The sequence below is a fragment of the Erinaceus europaeus genome, chromosome 8 (assembly GCF_950295315.1).
Source record: "Erinaceus europaeus chromosome 8, mEriEur2.1, whole genome shotgun sequence".
In the NCBI taxonomy this organism is placed as follows: Eukaryota; Metazoa; Chordata; class Mammalia; order Eulipotyphla; family Erinaceidae; genus Erinaceus; species Erinaceus europaeus.
In genome coordinates, this window is record NC_080169.1 from 2,259,359 (window position 1) to 2,267,256 (window position 7,898).

At 48.7% G+C, this 7,898-nt stretch overlaps 1 long non-coding RNA gene across 1 annotated transcript in view; it reads left to right on the forward strand.

The window, feature by feature from the left end:
• LOC132539849 (uncharacterized) overlaps nucleotides 1-7,898 on the forward strand; it is a 325,383-nt gene that overhangs the window by 233,278 nt on the left and 84,207 nt on the right. The window lies entirely within an intron of this gene.

Genomic DNA, 7,898 nt, shown 5'->3' on the forward strand with positions numbered 1-7,898 from the left:
TCTCATTAATAAATAAATAAAATATTTAAAAAAAAAAAAAAAAGACAAGGGAGTCGGGCAATAGCACAGCGGGTTAAGCAAATGTGGCGCAAAGTGCAAGGGCCGGATTAAGGATCCCAGTTGGAGCCCCCAGCTCCCCACCTGCAGGGGAGTCGCTTCACAGGTGGTGAAGCCGGTCTGTAGGTGTCTGTCTTTCTCTCCCCATCTTCCCCTCCTCTCTCCATTTGTCTCTGTCCTATCCAACAACAACAGCTATGACAACAATAACAACTACAACAAGCACAACAACAAGGGCAACAAAATGGGAAAAATGGCCTCCAGGAGCAGTGGATTCATAGTGCAGGCACTGAACCCCAGCGATAACCCTGGAGGCAAAAAAAAAAAAAAAGACACAATAACAACAATAACTACAACAATAAAACAACAAAGGCAACAAAAGGGAATAAATAAATTCAGGGTGCTCCCATATGGTCTAGGTCCTGAATCTAATGTGTTGTCTACTAGCTGAGCTATCTCTCTCTCTCTCATCTTTATTTATTTATTGGATATAGTCAGAAATCAAGAGGGAAGGGGGAGTTAGAGAAGGAGAGACCAGCAGCCAGGCTTCACCGCTCACAAAGTGGGGAGTGGGGGCTTGAACCTGGGGCTTTGCACATGGTGATGTGTGTGCTCAGCCAGGCGCACCACCACCTGGCCCCTCTCCACTTGTGTTTCTAAGAACAAACAACAGTTTGACTTTGTGTACCAGCAGGCAGTGGCCAGAAGCTGTGGTTTGTACGGAGCCGTGAGGATGGGGAGGCCATTGGGACAGCAGCTACGCGTGTTAACTGACTCCCCGACACAGCCAAAGATCGGAGCAAAAGAAAGCAGCGCTTTCAGAGCTGTGTTTTACAAAGCGCTTGCTGAAACTGTAAAAGGATATTTTGCAGCACAAAAGAAAGAAAAAAAAAAAAGTAGGCCATGGGTAAGAAAACCCCGGGGAATGCAGCTGACCAAATGAGGTGTGAGCCAGAGTAAACAGCTCAGAAGTGTGCAGGGGAAGTGCCCAGTGTGCAGACGTGTGGGGGTACAGTCTCAGGAGCGGGGCGGAGGCGGGGAGGGGAGGCGTCTGAGCAGCAGGGACTTGCTTACACGGCCCTGCGCCTCCACGCTCCACGCTCCGGAGGGATGCTCTCGGGTCCCCTCACTCTCACTTCTTCTTCTAGCGTTTGCCCTTCTCTCGGCTCGGTGAACTCTCTCCCGTGGATAGCACCCTGCCTTACACTGTACACTACCCGTGTTCCAGACTAGCCCCCACTGCGCTGAACACAGACATCGCAAAAGAAAATCTAATAACCTAAAGGCAAGCAAACTGTCTCTCACGGCTGTGAGAACTCTGTTTTCTTTGGGAGGGTGAGGACACCAGCACTGGGGGTTGCTCAGGTACAGAGTACATACCCTGTGATCTTAGAGTCTTATTTTCATAGGATGGACATAAATTGAAAGGGAAAGAGGATAAAGAGAGAGAGAGAGACACCTGCAGACCTGCTTCAGCATATCTGAAACTTTTCTTTCTGCAGGTAGGGGCCTGAGGCTTGAACCCGGGTCCTTGTGCAAAGTGATATGTTCACTTATCTGGGTGCGCTGCTACCCGCTAATCTTACAATCTTGTAAGCCATTGTTAGTTACAAATAAAAAACGGCTTGGATAAAAAAGGAAGCTTTGATGCTATGGTCTCTTTTTTAAAATATTTTATTTATTCCCTTTTGTTGCCCTTGTTATTGATGTCGTCGTTGTTGGACAGGACAGAGAGAAATGGAGAGAAGAGGGGAAGACAGAGAGGGGGACAAGAAAGACAGACATCTGCAGACCTGCTTCACCGCCTGTAAAGCGACTCCCCTGCAGGTGGGGAGCCAGGGGCTCGAACCACGATCCTTATGCCAGTCCTTGCACTTCCAGCCACCAGCGCTTAACCCACTGCGCTACCACCCGACTCCTGCTATGGTCTCTCAATCTCTCTGCCTCTTCCTTCTCTGTCTATTAAAAAATTAAGGGGCCCACGAGGAGGATACGCAGCATTCTCTTCTGAAGAAAAAAAAAATTAAAAATAAGTAAGTAATTAAACAAAGGGGCCAGGTGGTGGCACACCCAGTTAAGTGCAGAGTAAGTACTAAGCACAGGGACTCATGTTCAAGCCCCTGCTCCCCACCTGCAGTGGGTCTGCTTTACCAGCGGTGAAGCAGGGCCGTAGCTGTCTGTTTCCCTCTCCCTACGGACCCCTCCCCTCTCAATTCCTCTCTGCTTTATCCAATAAAAATGAAAAGAAGGGGGGTCAGGTACTAGCGCAGTGGGTTAAGCGCAGGCGGCACAAAGCACAAGGACTGGCATAAGGACCCGGTCCGAGCCTTCGGCTCCCCACCTGCAGGGGAGTCGCTTCACAGGCGGTGAAGCAGGTCTGCAGATGTCTTTCTCTTCCCCTGTCTTCCCCTCCTCTCTCCATTTCCCTCTGTCCTATCCAACAACAATGACATCAATAACAACAACAAGGGCAACAAAAGGGAATAAATATTTTTTTAAATATGACAAAAAAGTGTAGGCACCGAGCTCTAGTAATAGTGTCAATAAAATAAAATAAAAAGGAAGGGTGGTCAGGTGGTAGCACAGTGGGTTGAGCGCACATGGCGCAGAGCGCAAGGAATAAGGATCCCAGTTCGAGCCCCCGGCTCCCCACCTGCAGGGGAGTCGCTTCACAGGCGGTGAAGCAGGTCTGCAGGTATCTCTTTCTCTTCCCCTCTCTGTCTTCCCCTCCTCTCTCCATTTCTCTCTATCCCGTCCAACAACAAATGACATCAACCGCAACAATAATAACCACAACAAGGCTACAACAACAAGGGCAACAAAAGGGGGGAAAAATGGCCTCCAGGAGCAGTGGATTCATGGTGCAGGCACCGAGCCCCAGCAACAACCCTGGAGGCAAAAAGTAAAATAAAATAAAATGGAAGAACAGTTCTCAGGCTCCTAAGAAGGCTTTATTACAGAAATTAGACTCATATTCTCTTTCCCAAGAATTTGACGCTTTTCCCTGTGCTCCCTATCCAGAGACTAAAACAAGGTTCCTTCCAAAAGAAATAACTGGCAAACCATCATGTGACGAGTGCTGCATGACAAGGAGCTCCTGAAATGAGACAGATGCCCAGCTCCTACAAAGTCATCCATGCTAGTATGTAATCCGGAAAAGGATGAGCAGCACTCACTCCAGTGCTCCCCTGAATGGTTATTTGAAGACATCAAACATAAACAAAACCTCAGATGCTAAGGGGAATTTAAGATATGACACTACTTCTCCATAGCTGTAAAAACATTGGCTTGAAGCTGACAGTGGGTGGGTACCCAGAGGTTTACGTGACCCCATGTTCCTAACAGCTTTTTCATGGTAGTTGGTTATAATTTCATCTTTTCTTTCATATTCCAATGACGCCATTTGTGTGTTTTTCTTAATATGTATTTTGTTTAAATGGTGTGGAGAGTCCTTAAGGAAATAAAAATGAAATTACTGAGAGGTTGGGCAGTACTATGCAGCGGGTTAAGCGCAGGTGGCGCGAAGCGCAAGGACCAGCATAAGGATCCTGGTTCGAGCCCCAGGCTCCCCACCTGCAGGGGAGTTGCTTCACAGGCGGTGAAGCAGGTCTGCAGGTGTCTGTCTTTCTCTCCCCCATTTCTGTCTTCCTCTCCTCCATTTCTTTCGTTCCTATTCACCAACAATAACAAGGGCAACAAAATGGGAAAAATGGCCTCCAGGAGCAGTGGATTCGCGGTGCAGGCAGAGCCCTGATAACAATGAAATCACTCACCTGCAAACCACTCTGAGGCAGTTACCCTAAGGAAACACACACTCCGAACCCAAGGAACGTATGTGACCTGGTTTGCACAGCTGCTTATTCACAGAGGCCAAAGAATGGACACAGCCCAAGTTTCCAGCAACAGATGGCTGTGGGGTCTGAGTTCCATGGAACGTCACTCTGCAACAGGAAAAGGTGAGGTTGTGTCTTTTGGGACGAAATTGATGGAAATGGAGGTGATGATGCTTACTGGAGTAGAAGAAAGACGGCTACCAAATGGTTTCACTCAGATGGGAATGTAGACCCCCGACTCCCAGGAACCTGCCCCCAGCCCCTACCACACTCACAACGCGCAGTGTTTTCAAGACTTGGGACAAGTGTGGTATTGATCTTTGGGAGGTGTGAGGGGACACAACTCTGGTGATGGGTGTGGTAACTACACCCTACAATCCTGTAACCTGCTATCACCCCAAATTAAATTATATATGTGTGTATATAATTTGTTTTAATGTGCGATAGACTATAGCACTTGGAAGCCTGAGGCACGAGTCTTTTGTAGAACCACTATACCGTCTCCTCTCCAGCCATTTGCTCTTTGTAACATTTCTTTCCTCTCCAACGCAGGGTCCAGTCTCATTTATCTCTCAGGCTTGTTAATCTCTTTCAATTTTTTTTTTTTTTTGCCTCCAGGGTTATTGCTGGGGCTCGGTGCCTGCACTACAAATCCACTGCTCCCGGAGGCTTTTTTTTTCCATTTTGTTGCCCTTGTTTATCATTTTGTTATTATTGTCATTGCTGTCACTGTTGGGATAGGGCAGAGAGAAATGTAGAGAGGAGAGGAAGACAGAGAGGGGGAGAGAAAGACAGACACCTGCAGGGGGCAGCAGGTTAAGCACACGTGGCGCAAAGCGCCAGGACCGGCGTAAGGATCCCGGTTCGAGCCCCCAGCTCCCCTACTGCTGGGGAGTCACTTCACAAGCAGTGAAACAGGTCTGCAGGTGTCTATATTTCTCTCCCCTTCTCTGTCTTCCCCTCCTCTCTCCATTTCTCTCTGTCCTATTCAACAACGACATCAGTAACTGCAATGTGTATGTCAGGAATGCAGGGTGCTTTGTGAGGCAGGGAGTCTGATAAGATGGAATTGGGGTGACTCCTGTCCCTCCTTGCTCAACCTCTCGGTAGAGAGAGAGAGACTGACAGGATAGATGCCCTCCTTAGGTCACGCCTTGCCAAGCTCAACCACAGCCTCACAATTTCCCAACAGAGTAAAGCATCGAACTCTCAAGCATAAGGTCCTGAGTTCAATCCCCGGCAGTACATGTACCAGAGTGATGTCTGGTTCTCTTTTTCCTCCTATCTTTCTCATTAATAAATAAAATCTTAAAAAAAAAAAAAAAAAGAATTTTGGTCTTGGGGGCCCGGTGGTGGCCTAACGGGCTAAGCGCACAGAGTGCAAAGCTTAAGGACCTACACAAGAATCCTGGTTCGAGACCCCGGCTCCCCACTGGCAGGGAGGGTCACTTCACAAGCAGTGAGGTATGTCTGCAGGTGTCCTCTCCCCTTTTTAAAAAACTTTTTTTGAAGAATTTTCAAAAAAATACATTTATTGGATACAGACAACCAGAAACCGGGGGGGAGGGGGAGAGAGACAGACAGACACCTGCAGCCGTTTCACTGCTCATGAAGCTTCCCCTGCAGACGGGGTCCGGGGGCTTGGAGCTGGTCCTGCGCACTGTGACACGCAGATACGGGATTCTTGAATCAAAGATTCAGCTACTGCTGCTCCTTTGACAACTCTCCTACTTCCCCCAGCATGTCATTCGTCTTACTTTGCATACGGCGTCTTTTCGGGGGGAGGTTTATTGTATTGCAGTTGTTTATGTACAGCAAAATGGGCAGGGGGCAAAGTGCATGTGGTGTCTCCTTCTGCACAAGTCACTTTGCTATTTTTGCTGACAGGGGTTTGCACCTGCACGATTCTACTGCTCCCAGCAGACTGCAAGAGGACAGGAGACGGTGTGAGAGACAGGCAGGGAGGAGAGACATCACAGTGCCTCCACTGCTTGTGAGACTTTCCTGTTTGCATTGTCCCACTATGAGGGTGATGGTGTGTGTGTGTGGTGTGCCTGTGTGTGTGTGGGGTCTCAAAATTGTGACCTGACACATTTTTAAAACCTTTTATTTTTGTTATTATACAGACAGAAACTGGAGGGGAGGCAGATAGAGAGAAGCCAACAGACACCTGCACCCCTGCAGGTGGGATAAGGGGCTTGAACCCAGGTCCTTGCGCACTATAATGTGTGTGCTGAAGCAGGTCACCACCGCCTGGCCCTCCTTGTGCATCCTCTTAGAGGCCGAGAGGCAGCTGGGAAGGAAGGGCATGAAGGAGACCACAGCTTCTTTTGCTGGGCCTTTGCTCTGCCTCTACCTGTGCCGGTGACTGGGGTGCTCTGGCCCCTCACCTCTATCGGTGGCTGTTTCTGTGTTCAGATCTAGTTGAGGAGGGGGAGGAGTCGGGCGGTAGGACAATGGGTTAAGCACACGTGGCGCAAAGCCAAGGAGCGGCCTAAGGATCCTGGTTCGAGCCCCCGGCTCCCCACCTGCAGAGGAGTTGCTTCAAAGGTGGTGAAGCAGGTCTGCAGGTGTCTGTCTTTCTCTCCCGTCTTTCCCTCCTCTCTCCATTTCTCTGTCCTATCCAATAATGACATCAATAACAATAATAACTACAACAATTTAAAAAAAAGGTTAACAAAAGGGAAAAATAAGTAAAGATGTAATGGGGGGGGGGTCGGCGGTAGTTAAGCACATGTGGTATGAAGCACAAGGACTGGGCTAAGGATCCCGGTTTGAGCCCCCGGCTCCCCACCTGCAGGGGAGTCGCTTCATAGGTGGTGAGGCAGGTCTGCAGGTGTCTGTCTTTCTCTCCCCCCGTCTTCCCCTCCTCTCTCCATTTCTCTCTGTCCTATCTAACGACAGCAACAACAATAATAATCACAACAATAAAACAAGGACAACAAAAGGGAAAATAAATAATTTTTAAAAACCTAGTTCAGGCGGCTGAAAGGTGATTGCTTCCCTGATAAACTTCCTCGCAGCCTGTGCTGAAGAGTTCTTCTCAGACGCTGCCCTGGTGTGTAAAAGGTACTGGTTACTCTGGAGCAGTGTTTACGACGGAGGCACCTCAGTCACCCGCACAGGGAGAGGCAGAGGCAGAGGCAGAGCCTGTGAAAAGCAACGCCAGGCAAGTCTGTCAAGGGGACGGGTCTGAAGCCACATCAGCCTGACATGTGCCACCCAGGTCGGACTTCACTCAGCAGCTAGTGATGTGCTCCCAAAGACTGGTCACCTACAGTCAGCTTCTTCCTTTTTTAAATTTTTAGTTATTAGAGAAAGAGAAATTGAGAAAGGAGGGAAGAGGTTGAGAGAGAGACAGAGACCCCCGCAGCCCTGCTTCACCGCTGCTGAAGCTTTTTCCCTGCAGGTGGGGACCAGGGGCTTGAACCTGGGTCCTTGAGCACTGTGATGTTTGTGCTCAACCAGGTGCACCACCTCCTGGTCCCCCCAAATTCTTGTGTTTAAAGCTGAAGCCAAGGTTCTCAGTGCAACTGCAGGCAAGAACCACCTTTAGTGCTTTGATGGCAGATGGTGGCTAGATCATCACCCCCAAGCTTTATTAATTAATTATTTTTTGAGAGATGTAGAAAGACACAGACACACCAGAGCACTGCTCAGCTCTGGCTTATGGTGGTGCGGGGGATTGAACCTGGGACTTCATAGCCTCAGGCATGAGAATCTCTTTGCATAACCATTACACTACCTACCCTGGCCCTTGTCCCAAGCGTTTTAAAACCTACCTTCAAAGTACTCTAATACATAACTAAGGTGGAAAAGCATTTGGTTAGCCGTTTGTATCAGCACAGTCAGGCTCAGGTCTGGCAATAAAACAGGTCGTATGTATTTCTCAAATCCTGAACAAACTACTTTGTAGCTGGATACTCAGAATAAAATTACGCTGAAAAGCACACCATTAAAAACAGATACTGAGGGATAGAGAATGGGAAAGCTATCAGGGGAGGGGGT